Source organism: Nelumbo nucifera, chromosome 5, assembly GCF_055504915.1.
Source record: "Nelumbo nucifera cultivar China Antique chromosome 5, China Antique-T2T, whole genome shotgun sequence".
Classification (NCBI taxonomy): domain Eukaryota; kingdom Viridiplantae; phylum Streptophyta; class Magnoliopsida; order Proteales; family Nelumbonaceae; genus Nelumbo; species Nelumbo nucifera.
Window position 1 is genome coordinate 61,568,644 of NC_142653.1, and position 12,874 is coordinate 61,581,517.

At 41.7% G+C, this 12,874-nt stretch overlaps 1 pseudogene; it reads right to left on the reverse strand.

The window, feature by feature from the left end:
• Nucleotides 1–10,788: 10,788 nt before the first annotated feature.
• On the reverse strand, nt 10,789–12,600 carry LOC104586980 (granule-bound starch synthase 2, chloroplastic/amyloplastic pseudogene; annotated as a pseudogene).
• Nucleotides 12,601–12,874: the final 274 nt, after the last annotated feature.

Sequence of the window (12,874 nt, forward strand, 5' to 3'; positions counted from 1 at the left end):
TTGCTGGAAAAGCAGCAAACAGGGGTCCACTGCAAACTCCACGACCGAGGCCGAGTACATTGCCGCAAGTGAGGCTGCCAAAGAAGCCGTGTGGATGAAGAAGTTCATTCATGAGTTGGGAGTAGTTCCATCCATCCCATTGTTGTGTGATAATAATGGAGCCATTACTCAAGCTAAGGAGCCACGAGCCCACTCAAAGTCGAAGCACATCGAGAGGAACTACCACATACTGCGGGAGATTGTTGGTAGAGGGGACATCCTGATTCAGAAGGTAGCGTCAGCGGAAAATGTAGCAGACCCATTGACGAAGCCACTATCACAGAAAGTGTTTGAGAAACACGTGGAAAGCATGGGACTCCGGCTTGTACCTGATTGGACCTAAGTGCAAGTGGGAGCTGTTAGACAGTTTTGTATGCCCTTAGCTTCAATCAGAATGATGTACTTTATGAATTTATTGTAAATGAATAAAAGTGCATATTTGATTCATGTTCCCTTGGTATGTTTCTGTGTAATACCCTTAAACTGGACACTTAATGAGACTCGTGTTAGTTTAGAATGTTTACAGCCAGTGGGTCGGTCTAGGGAGATCTATCCTGACAAGGCTGACACTGTGGTGCCACCAAGTCGATTGGGGTGGCCTGTCTCAGCTGCCAAGGTGAGACCCTAGGCACATACAGTGTAGGATTAATTGAATCTTTGAACTGGACTAGATTTCCAGTATTGCCCTAGACCTTGGAGATTGATGGGCAAAACTAGAAAGTTACACCTGACCCCTAGACTCGATTATGATACTGCACTAGGTGTCGGATTGGGCTGTCTTTGATATACCAATCAGTGAGATCCTTAGCGGGGGTCAAAACCTGGGTATATTGGGACAGTCTGAGAATTTATCTGAGTGGGTGATCATAGTGACAGGATCAACCCCTTTGTCGGACAAAGGTAATGATCGGGGATGCACTCTCTTTGATGGAAACCAAGACTACTGGCAGCCGATTTCAATCGTTGAGATTTGTTTTTGCAAAATATATATATATATGCTATGGTTTCGAAATGATTTGCAAAACGTTTTAATTCTCGGGATCCATGTAAGCAGAGAGTACAACACTGTTCCTTGCAGCCGAGGGAGAGGTCCTCTCTTGTCGGGCAGTGTATGATCATTATGGGTTGAGAGGTTAAGTGTAAGACCATTGAGGATAATACTTGATGGGCTAATCTTGCATCTGCCCACAGTCCCTGGGTGTTACAAGGTGGCTTGGCCCAAGGACCACTTAGGGTAAGTGTTGGGCCCATAGAGCCCATTTGATGGGTCTCAGGGGGTGCACTGTCCATAATAGTGTATTCGGCCATGCCTTGTAACAAAGGCAGGGCTGAACCCATGTGGTTGATGTGTATATCAATGTTTGGGTCCCACGCCATACAAGGAAGCCCAACTGGGCAGTAGTTTGGAAGACTAAGTGAGTACATAACCTTAATTGGGCCTTAAGCCCATTTCGAATTGGGCTGATTTGATCAGTCAATTAAAAGGGGCGAATTCTGATGTGGATCAGCTAATAGGATTGGGCCTAGACCCTATCCACTTACAGAGTCCAAGATCTAAATAAGATTTAGATCTGGAAGCCTCCTAATTAGATTAGGAGATGGCTGATCTGATCTACAGATAAGATAAGGGTTCTCCCTTATCACTTAAAGGGACTTCTAATCCAAATATAATTTGGATCAGCAGCTCCTAAGAGGTTTAGGAGCTGATCCCTTTAAATCTATAAAAGTAGGAGGGGGCGGCAGCCTTTAGATATGCAACCCAAAACTCTTGTCTTTAGAGCTGAAGTCACAAAGGGAGAATTCTGCATCCTGCGAAATCTCTCTTGCCGCCTCCTTCCTGCCGCCGCCATTATTTCCAGTTCGATCTCCAGTTCTTGGGAGAAATCAAGATCTGATCTTGATATCAATCTTTTTGGAGTTGTACTCACAAGCCATTCAGTTGGTTCTTGCGAAGGGTTAAGTTCTTTTGAAGAACATTGTTGATTCTGCTTCATCCTGCACTGCGCCATTTTCAGTGGGAGCAGTCTTTGGATCCTTCCTTGGGCGTGAACACCTCCATTGGGAGATATTATTTCTCCGTATCAGGTACATCCTCCCTCCTACTCATTTTGGTACAGATCTGGTTTGGTTAATGATTCAAGATTGATCCTTGAAAAATATGTTTTTCTAAAATAGGGAATGCGATTCCTAGTTGAAGGGAGAGAAAAATTTTTGAAATTTGCCCCTTATTCCGCAATCTTTGGGCGTCCATGTGATGGATATCCTATCCCTTCAATTAAGTGTACTATTTTATTGGTTAGGTAATATATGTCACTACTATGCTTTGAAAAATCTATGTTTCAATGGTATGTCATCTCTTATTGATTGTTAATAATGTCAACTAATCTCTTAACTAAAGGGAATTTATTTCATCAATGTACTAGACATTGAATTGGCTGGATAATGTCTCATACCGCACATTGACAAATCTATGTTTGATTGGATTTTCAACTTTTGTTGACAATCAATGTAACATTGCATAATTGACAATCAATATATAAGCAAACAGATATGAGATATCAAGAGTTAATTCAAATACTTCGATGGATTTTCCATCACCGACTGAACATCCTACCCAAAGAAGATGTACTATGGGTTGGTTTTTTGGGGTAAGGCCAATATCTGTCCAAAACGCCCATCCCTCCAAAAAAGTTTTTGAAAGCCAATTATTTTTCAATTTATAAAGCCAATATTTTGTTAAAGTTAAGTGCATCTCAAGAGTCTAATTAGGAGGAAAATAAAGGGAATCATGAGATCATTGAACCATCAAATCCTTCATTATTTATTGTGGAGTATTGTTTTTCTTCTTCCCCCCTCATTGCCCACATGAGGGCTGAACTTAAAGTTAGATACTGGTCCTAACTGCTTCTCAGGTTTGATAGCCTATTTGACATAGAAGGTGATCAGTGAACTGTTAATTTAGGCCATTGTTTCTACTCTTCCATTATTAACAACTAGCTTTGGATCCTACAGACTGGGTATTATTTCTCACTTTGCTAATTGAAGAATTCTGCCATTACAATGATTTAATAAGACCAAGAGCTCTCATGGAGGAGAGAGTGAGACAGTTTTGCACATCTAGCTGGGGCAGAGGCTTAATTGGTGAGTTTAATTCCATCAACTTATGCCACGTGGCAAAAACCCTTGATACTAAAATTTTGACACTTCAGCAAGTGGGATATAAAACAGGGAGAGCCCTGTGGATAGAACAAGCTATCGAGTGTAGACGACCAAAATTTTCCCCCTAAGAACCATGGACATTGCTAGTTGGACCAATCTCAGGCTCTCAACGTACTTCTGAGAAGGCACTAAGGCAGACTTGGAAAATGAAGTGTCCAGTGCGAATTAAAGTCTCTAATATCAAATGGTCATCCTCTAGTAAAGGGTGTCTGTTAACATGAGAGACAAATACACAGTCTTCACTACTTTGATTTCTCAAGCCCACCAATCAGTTGGAATTTCAACTAGTTAATGACTGGTTGTGGGATGGGAAGAGTGAAGTCTTGTTTGTGAGTCAAGAGATTTCAAACTTCCACTTTATTTTTCTGCTAAAACATCAAATCTGTGCATGCCATGGGCCCATTGTTGGTCACTCATTATGCGCATAAACTGTAATAGTGTTCTTGCTTAACACAGTTCCAAGTGTCATAAACCTTGAAACTGCACAATATTTCACCTTGATAATGCAGTCAATGCAAGCCAAGGTCATCTTCTCTGGACCAGAATTGGATACTCAATGTCTGTTATAACCCATTTTGCACACTTAATTTATTGGGAGATGGTTTGAGCTGGACAAATTCCAATACAAAAACAGGAACTAAAATACTAGTCACCACTGTAATACCCATCCTGTTATATCTGATGGTTGCTACCTGTAATAGCAAAACAATGGCAAATTTGATGTAAATTCTTGTCATTCTCCTTCCTCTTCCAAGTAGCATTGTTACAATGAATGAGGGTGTTGAAAATTGTATGAGTTGCCATGTTCTCAACCCCCATGTTTCTAAAATATTTAGAAAATTGGGACCCACTTTCAAGGACCCTTCCAAATTGACAGTTCTCTCCTACTTAGTTGGGAAAGAAAGCTGCCTGTAATAAGTTTGATCTGATATGATGATTAAGTACTACAATAAGAGCATATTAACAATTTCTATTAAAGGGTGTCCAGTACATCATAACTTCATAAGAATCTAGCTAGAAATTAAGAGTATCATGAGATAGTTGAATCATAAATCTTTCGACAATCTTGTGGAGTATTATTTTGTTTTCCCTCTAATCCCCCAGACTGCGTTTGGAAACGATGCAAATGGAGTGTAAATTTCGGTTTGGGGTAAATTTACACTCTGGTTCACTTTTGCCTGTGTTTGGCAATATTATATTTTTGCACTGATAAATGATAGATCAATACATATTTACATTGATAATAAGATGTAAAAGTACATCAATAAAAAAAGAAGTAAATTTGTATTTAAGTGGGCTTTTGATAAAAAAAAAGCATATGTTTTATTGGAATTCATGTTTGCATCGATTACAGCTAAAAGTTGTTTGGTAAGAAGATAAATTTGTCAATGCAAAACTAACCCAACTTTACAATTTATATGAACCATTTTACACTCTACATATTTGCATTAACACATATTTGCATCCTTTCCAAATGCAGCCCAGGTGAGAAAAAGAAAAGAGGGGAGTTATAAGGCAGGAAAACCCAATATCTAAAACTATAAGTGCTTCATATTTTCGGTTTGAAAAAAAGGGCACTTTTCTATTGTGATTTGTGAGAAGTGTACTCGTGTTTGTCCATAGGAATGGCAACGGGTAGGGTATTTGTGCAAATTGCCCTACCCATTCCCAAACCTGCCTTTCTATCCATGATTCCAAACCCGTCTAACTTTTCCTCTCAATTTCCCAAACCCGTTAAACCCATCCCGACCCGTCCCACCCGTTAAACCCCTTGACCAAACGTTTTTTACTAAAAACCAAGTTTCTTAATGCTTATAGTGTGACTTGAACCCAGATCAATTAATGACAACACCAAATCTCTTAACACTACTTTAAGCCACTAAGCCATTTAAAATTGGATCATTCTTTGGCTCTAATTATGGGCTACACGTAGAACCTTTATTTGGGCCTCTGTTGGGCTTATATGGCTCCATGTTAAGGCAGTTTGTGTTTCTTAGCACCCATTTAGGAGGGCTATCACTCTTCTGTTTTTCAATTTTCACAAGGTTCAAGACACAAAGCTTAGTGAAAACAAGAAAAGCAGCATGGGGCAGTCATTCAGCCACTTGAATGGCTCTCATCTCAAGCTTTTTTTAGCTCTAACCCAAACCTTCATGTTTTTCATCTTTACAAAACTTCATTCAAGACAAAATATGTCATTTCCTCTCTTCTTTCATTAAATTGCATTCCCGTTATGCCACTGTCATCTTCAAAATCTAATAAATACTCAACCCAAGCCAGCCTAAGTTACATCCCTATATGGATAAAGGGGAACTAGGGGGGAAGACCTATTGCAGAGTTACCCAGAACACCTCCAACATACAAGAATTAAGCAACAGCAAGTGCAAGTTAATTTATCTACATCCTTCACTATCAGAAGCTGAAACTACAAATACCCAAGATTTTCAACATCATCCATCTTTGCAAGAACTAAATAATGGGAAGATGAGAAGATCCATTGCTCCGTTGCCTAGAACACCTACAACATACAGGAGTAAAGCAACAGCAAGACAAAGTTAATTTACCTACATCCTCACTATGACAAGTTGAAATGATCATCCCTATCTAGGACTACTAAAGATGGTGCTTGGAAGCGTGGGCAAAAAAAAAAAAACACACCCATGCTTGCTAGACCCATTTTTCACTAAAAAACACCTTCATATATTCGGTAGTGTTTCTGCCATGTAGGCAGTGAGCAACACTACTGCTGTTTGGTAAGGTGATTTTCATCACCGTTTTTCATGTATGTGCACATACATGTAAGCGCCATATCATTCAACCGTTGGGGGCAATGGTTTATCGATGCATGCAACGGTTGAGATGCAATTTACGATTCATGCCCATTTTTCAGCGTTTTTTCAAAAAACGCTTGAACCAAACAGTCATGTAGGCGTTGTTTGTGGAATCGCCTACGTGACACCCTTTTTCAAAAAAATGCCCACGCTTCCGAACATCCCCTAAGATAATTGCTTATAAGTATAGGATTTCGTTGGGCTTTTTTTTTTATTATTTTTGATCAGCATTATTAACCCCAAAACCTTATTATGTTCAAGAAAAATGTTAGGTGGAAGCCATCAACAGAATTCTTATATTGTAAGCATGGACGAGTGACTGGAATCTCCTCCTGCTATGATGTTTTTGTAATTTAGATTCTTCCCCAACTTTAGACCATGTAAGGCTACCATACTACATTATTACGACTATACCATCCTAATTAACATCTAAATGCCCCTCCAGATTATTGGAATAGTATGTGTAGGTAATTTCCAGATGCTGTAGTCTAAAATGGTTCAATGTGGTCCTTTGTGCAAACCTGTTTCCATGTTAAGCTTCAGCTGGATTGTCCTCTAGATTCCTTGCTTTTTTCATCGACATTTATTGACTATGGCTGACATGGACAAGGGAACAGTTTTGGTTTTCCAGATGTTATTCCCATCAAATGGATGGTGCGGGTCTGTTTAAGCTTTCTATGACTGCAAATTTGTTATAGAAACGAATAAGTCATTAAAACCTTATTACATCAAATCTCAGAAAAGAAGAAAAAGAGGACACCAATAAAGCAGAGCCCTTCTCCCATCAAGCCTCTGAATCCGTCATTTCCTTTATTCTCTTCGATTTAATCTATATATCCCTTGTTCTTCTGCTTACCAGAATTAATGTAGAGACATAGAGTGGCAAATAGTTTTCGCAACTAAGAAGAAGAAGAAGAGAGGATGAAGAGGGTTTTAGAATTTATGGGGAAAGATAAATGGGGTTTAAACATTACACAGGTCGACGAACTTTCCTTTCCCGACTTTTCGAAATTACTCCTCGACTTCTCTATTGAATTACGCAGTTCTCAATGCATTGCATAACAGGTATAGCTGAGCTCGATTGAATCTCTCGATTTTGGTTTTTGAAGAAGAAACTTTCCATTGTTGCATGGGAAACAAAGTAGAAAAGTGGAGTCCGATCTTGTGTTGAAGGAGTTCAAATCAGCCCCCCACAACGTCCCACAGTACATCTTGGCCATGTATTGGGAACATTTTTCGATGATAATATTAGAAATGATGATATCATCTTCGAAAGATGTTCCTAATACATGGCAGAGATGTGCTGTGGAACGTTGTGGGAGGCTGATTTGATCTCGTGTCCAAGACAAATAGAAAAGTGACTTCCACTCACGAGTACGGATTTCTTACCCACATAACATTGCAGTTACACATGAGAACATCTCATCCTCTTACATGTTATCATGCAAATAGTGTTTTGTGGGTAGACAGTAGAGTTCTTGTAAAAAGTTTTTCTTCAGACCACCCCCGACGTTCCCACTTATCGCATATCGATGTTTTGGAAACGGAGGGAAGTTTTTCTTCAGATCGGTTTAAGAGCAATTTATGACCGGTTCAATACGAATATAGCCGGCTGCCTAATTCACTGAACCGCCGCCCCCTTTTATATTATTCCTTGCTTTAACTCATAGATGCCAATCATTTTAAAACCGCCACCATGATGATCATGTTAGACTTGCTGTTTTTTTGGCATACAACAATTTATTTTGAAAAAAATAAGACTTTTCAGTTCGCCAGTCTACCAGACTGGCAGCCAGACTACGAACAGCCAGACTTTTCAACTTAAAAGTAAAACCTTTGCTTTTCCCTTTTTCTTTCTTTCCCTTTCTCTCTCTCTTTAAGCTCTCTCTCTCAAATTCTCATTCTCTTAGACTCCCACTCTTCCAGCCAGTTTTCTTCTTCGTTCCTCCCCAACAAACCAACAGGCAACGGCCTTCGGTGCTCCCAAAATGAACTGCAATAGCTTCATAGACAGCCTTTGGCGCTCCCCAAAATCAATTTTCTTCTTCCTTCTTCCCCAATCTCTGAGCTCTCCTTGTCTCCAATTTCCCTTTTTTTTTTAATTTTGAGGGCATAAAAAAAACTAAAAAATCAAACCATGATTAACTAATCGACTGATTAACCAGTTGCATCGGTTTGATTTCAGTTCGATTGAATGTATAAACCGAACACGTCTGTTCAGTCCAGAAAATTCCCCATGGTTCGGCTAACTGAACCGTGAGCACCCCCAGGATATGTTATGTAAGTGTTAGGGATATTGTAATAGATAAGATTGGGGATACAACCAATAACTTTTCTGTAGACCCAATGACTGATTGCCACCTGTTCTTTGCACATATAATGATCTTCTCATGTGTGGTTTACTTAACAAAAGTTACAAAATTCATCGTTAGTTAACAATTTTATTATTTATCTTTTAACTTGATAGCCCAAGAATCCCAAAATTGTACATTTTTTTTCCAATCCTATTTTCACTCTTCATCTCTTCCTTCCCCAAAACCTATTTTCATGTGAATTAATGCAATTATTCAAACCTTCTATGAAACCTGATATCTAGTTGAAATACCAGGTTTGGACCCTTTTATTTTGATTATTGTTCATGCACGTTGCACTGTTACATTGAGAAATAGTAGCTGTGGGAACAACTTGTTTTGGTTGTGAATTATATATCTCTCCCTTGTTTAAACAGAAAAACAGAGGAGAGAGAATGTGCGATGAGATATAAACAAGACAAAGAGAGAGGAGAGAGATGAGGCAAAGAAAATGCATGTTTCTTCAGCAAAGGTTGATTGATGTTGTTGCTGTTATGTATTCGATATATATATACATATATACATTGATAGTAATAATAGTACATGATTACTAGGAGTTTGATTTATTAAAGAATAATTATCAGTACGGCTTATCTAAAAATACAGTCCTATCTTATCTGAGATTTACATAGTTTTAGTCTTATCTTCACAACAACGAGAGTCTTCTTGGACTGGTACACTAACAAGAATTGTCCAAGAGTTACGACTCCGCATACATCTCTCTCATCCCTAAATGTAAGAACCCTGAATCCTTTCTCTGACTTTAGACCCATTAGTGTGACCAATTTCTCTTATAAAATACTTGCTCATATTAGTGGGCAGATTATCGTTGGTTGTAGATAAAATTATCTCCCTTCAAACAGGTCGCATTTGTTAAGGGAGGAATATTTTGGATAATGTAGACCTTGTGCAGGAGATTGACAAGAAGGTCAGGGGGTTCGGCTAGGTCATAGCATGTCTATGTTTAAAAGCATACATAGCTTGCTAACCCATGGGCTAGACGATTACAGGAGCGAGATGTATAGATAAACTTGGAAGAAGAAGAAGAGCAAGATACAAGATGTTTACACTCAAGGATGGTGGAAAGTAACCTCTAACGAGGGTCTGCATCTGAAGAAAGAGAATCAATTATAGTTTTGGCATCGCTTTCAATTATCAAGGTGTTTGGTTCTGTGGGCATTTATTCATTAAACGCTGTCACATAGGCACCACTTCAGCAGTTTCTCTTTCTTATTCTTTCGTATGCATTGAGAATGACAAAAGTGGACTTCATTTTTTGTGCATGCCAACCATTTGTGGAAGTTATTTTCTAAAGCTTTCAGAAACGGTCAGGCGTGCTTTTTCACTGTTACACTGATGTAGAGCCTAGTGGCGCTTAATTGTCATAAATGATTGTAATTATTACCTTTCTCGATTTTACCAGCAATAAAGTATAAACGTTGAATGAAAAAAACATAAACGGAAACAAACACATACTATGAAGACATCAATACCAATCGCCTTTGCACACCTTAGACCCTCCAGAATCGCCAACACTACAATTTCTGTAGGAGATAAGCATCGAAGGAGAGAAATTCTCTACCAAAGATGAAAGCACCTGTTATGGACACACCGACCGGCAGCGCACTGCAGCGCAGTCATAGGCAGCAGCAGGCACCGCCCGGCAGAGCCGCATAGCAGCACGCGCCGCCCAACAGCGCACAGCACGCACTGCCTGGCAGCACGCAGCACGCACCGCCTAGCAGCGCGCAGCACGCACCGCCCGACAGCACTGCACAGCAGCAGGCACCGCCTGGCAGAGCCGCATAGCAGCACGCGCCGCCCGACAGTGCGCAGCACGCACCGCCTGGCTGCATGCAGCGCGCACCGCCCGGCAACACGCAGCACACACCGCCCAGCAGCGTGCAGCACGCACCACCCGGCAGCGCCGCACAACAGCAGGCACCGCCCGGCAGAGCCGCACAGGCGCCTTCCCTTGCAAGCAGACCCTATTGTGGAAACCGAATGGGTGATTTGTCCAAGAGACCACCCGAACTCACCAAATGGGTGATTTGTCCAAGAGACCACCCGAACTCTCCGAATGGGTGATTTGTCCAAGAGATCACCCGAACTCTCCTTACTCTTATCTTGACTGGAAAACTGAATACCTTTATTTCAATTTGTAGCTCCTTAAATAGGAGATTACAAGAGGAGACATTCGACTAAGCTAGGACAATACAACTTTAAATCAAACTCCTACTTCTAACAGACTTCTAACAGCACTCATTTCTTATCTCTAATAGATAAGAACAGAACTAGATAAGTAAGAACATAACTCCCACTAAGAAGATAAGATAAGGATAAGGATAAGGGATGAGGGATAATACAGCTAGTGGCGAGTTGGTGAGCAGAGTGTGGACCCACCCTGATGAGCTGTCATGTGGGCCCCGCCCTACTGCTGCTGCCGGGTGGTGCGCGCGTCTCGCGGTGCTGCTGCCTAGTGCTGTTGCCAGGCGGTGCGTGCTGCGCGCTATTGGGCGGCACGTGCTGCTGTGCGGCTCTGTCGGGCGGTGCCTGCTGTTGTGCATGCTGCTGCCTATGACTGCGCCGCAGTGCGCTGCCGGTCGGTGTGTCCATAACATCACAACCCTCCTGGACCACAAGCTTGTCCTCAAGCTCGAATTCCGGATACGTGGCTTGGAACTCTGCCAATGGATCAAACGGCTACATACTATCTCTCAGTCTACCAACAACATGAACAACAGGGACTGCCTCGTAGCTCAGTGCATAAAGCTGGTTCAGTCCACATGGCTCAAATCTAGAAGTCATGAGTAGGATGTCTGCACCAGCAGTTATTCGATGGGCCATTTGCACAAAGGAACCAACCCAACCCCTGATTTTTTCATGGTGTTGACTCTCAAGATGTTTGAGAAGTTGTTCCTGGTCAGGTCTCCCAATGCCCAACATGACTAGTTGCACATCCTGGTCCACCATCCAAGGAATGGACTCAGCAACGAGATCAACACCTTTCTGATGGTCAAGCCTGCCAATGAACCCAATCAGAGGAACATTCTCCCGAAGAGGAAGACCAAGCTCCCTTTGTAGAGCTGCTTTGCATTGAGGCTTTCCAATTTGAAGAGTCTCCGCAGAGTAATTGGTGTAGCCATCCGATGCCAGGTAAACATCTAACTATGGGTTCCCTTCGTTTGCATCAATCCCATTCACAATGCCCTTCATCTTCCAATCAAACTCATTTATTATTTGATGCAGACCCCAGCCACCTTCTTTATTTTTCAGCTCCCAGGCATAACCATGGCTTACAGTGACTACACGATCTGCTGCTTTCAGGCCAGCTGCAAGGACATTGAAGTGTTCCCCACCTCCTGGGTCATGTAGTTTGAATAGTTTTGTGGAAGATCCACATAACCAAAATCGCGTACTGGACCACGACCCCGGTGTGCTATGTTGTGGATCACAGGAACGCACCGGGTATACTTATAGAAGGGAACCTCAAGAGCAGCCTCCATATCCTGCCCATCCACCTTATATCTCTTGCGCACTCCTGTTTCTGGGGCTTCTGCACAGTTACCATACCGTGGTGCCACAACCATAACTCTATGTCCACGCCGAGCCAAAGCCTTCGATAAAGCCCCAACAACATCGCCAAAACCACCTGTCTTCGACCAAGGAGTGCATTCTGCAGGTACCAATATAATGTTCGAGACATTGTCCCCGACCAAAGTAGGAGACTTTACAGTTTCATCCTCCGTGTGCTGATCCTTGGGAATAACTGCGGCTGTAGGGGCAGCAATCTGCTGTTTGCTGGATGCCTCTGCCCAGTCCGGACGACGACTATTTGTGTTGGCAATTCCCTCAGAACTCCTTTCTTTGTTGGAGAGGAATGCTTCCAGCCGGCGTCGCAACTCCCGGACATCTTCCTTGACTTCACGAACCTCCATGCTGGTTTCTGCTAGCCTATGTTCCAGTTCGTTGACCTTGGATGATAGCTGCTCCATATCGCCCGTGACGTTTGGCTCTGATACCAGAATGTTATGCACCCGCGCATAGGATCTCGTCACAGGTCGGTCCACGGGGAGAACGTCTTGCTTTCCCTTGCGCCTTCCCTTGCGAGCAGACCCTATTGTGGAAACCAAATGGGTGATTTGTCCAAGAGACCACCCGAACTCTCCTTACTCTTCTCTTGATTGGAAAATTGAATACCTTTATTTCAATTCGTAGCTCCTTAAATAGGAGATTACAAGAGGAGACATTCGACTAAGCTAGGACAATCCAACTTTAAATCAAACTCCTACTTCTAACAGACTTCTAACAACACTCAGTTCTTATCTCTAATAGATAAAAACAAAACTAGATAAGTAAGAATAGAACTCCTACTAAGAAAATAAGATAAGATAAGGATAAGGGATGAGGGATAATACAGCTGGCGGCGAGTTG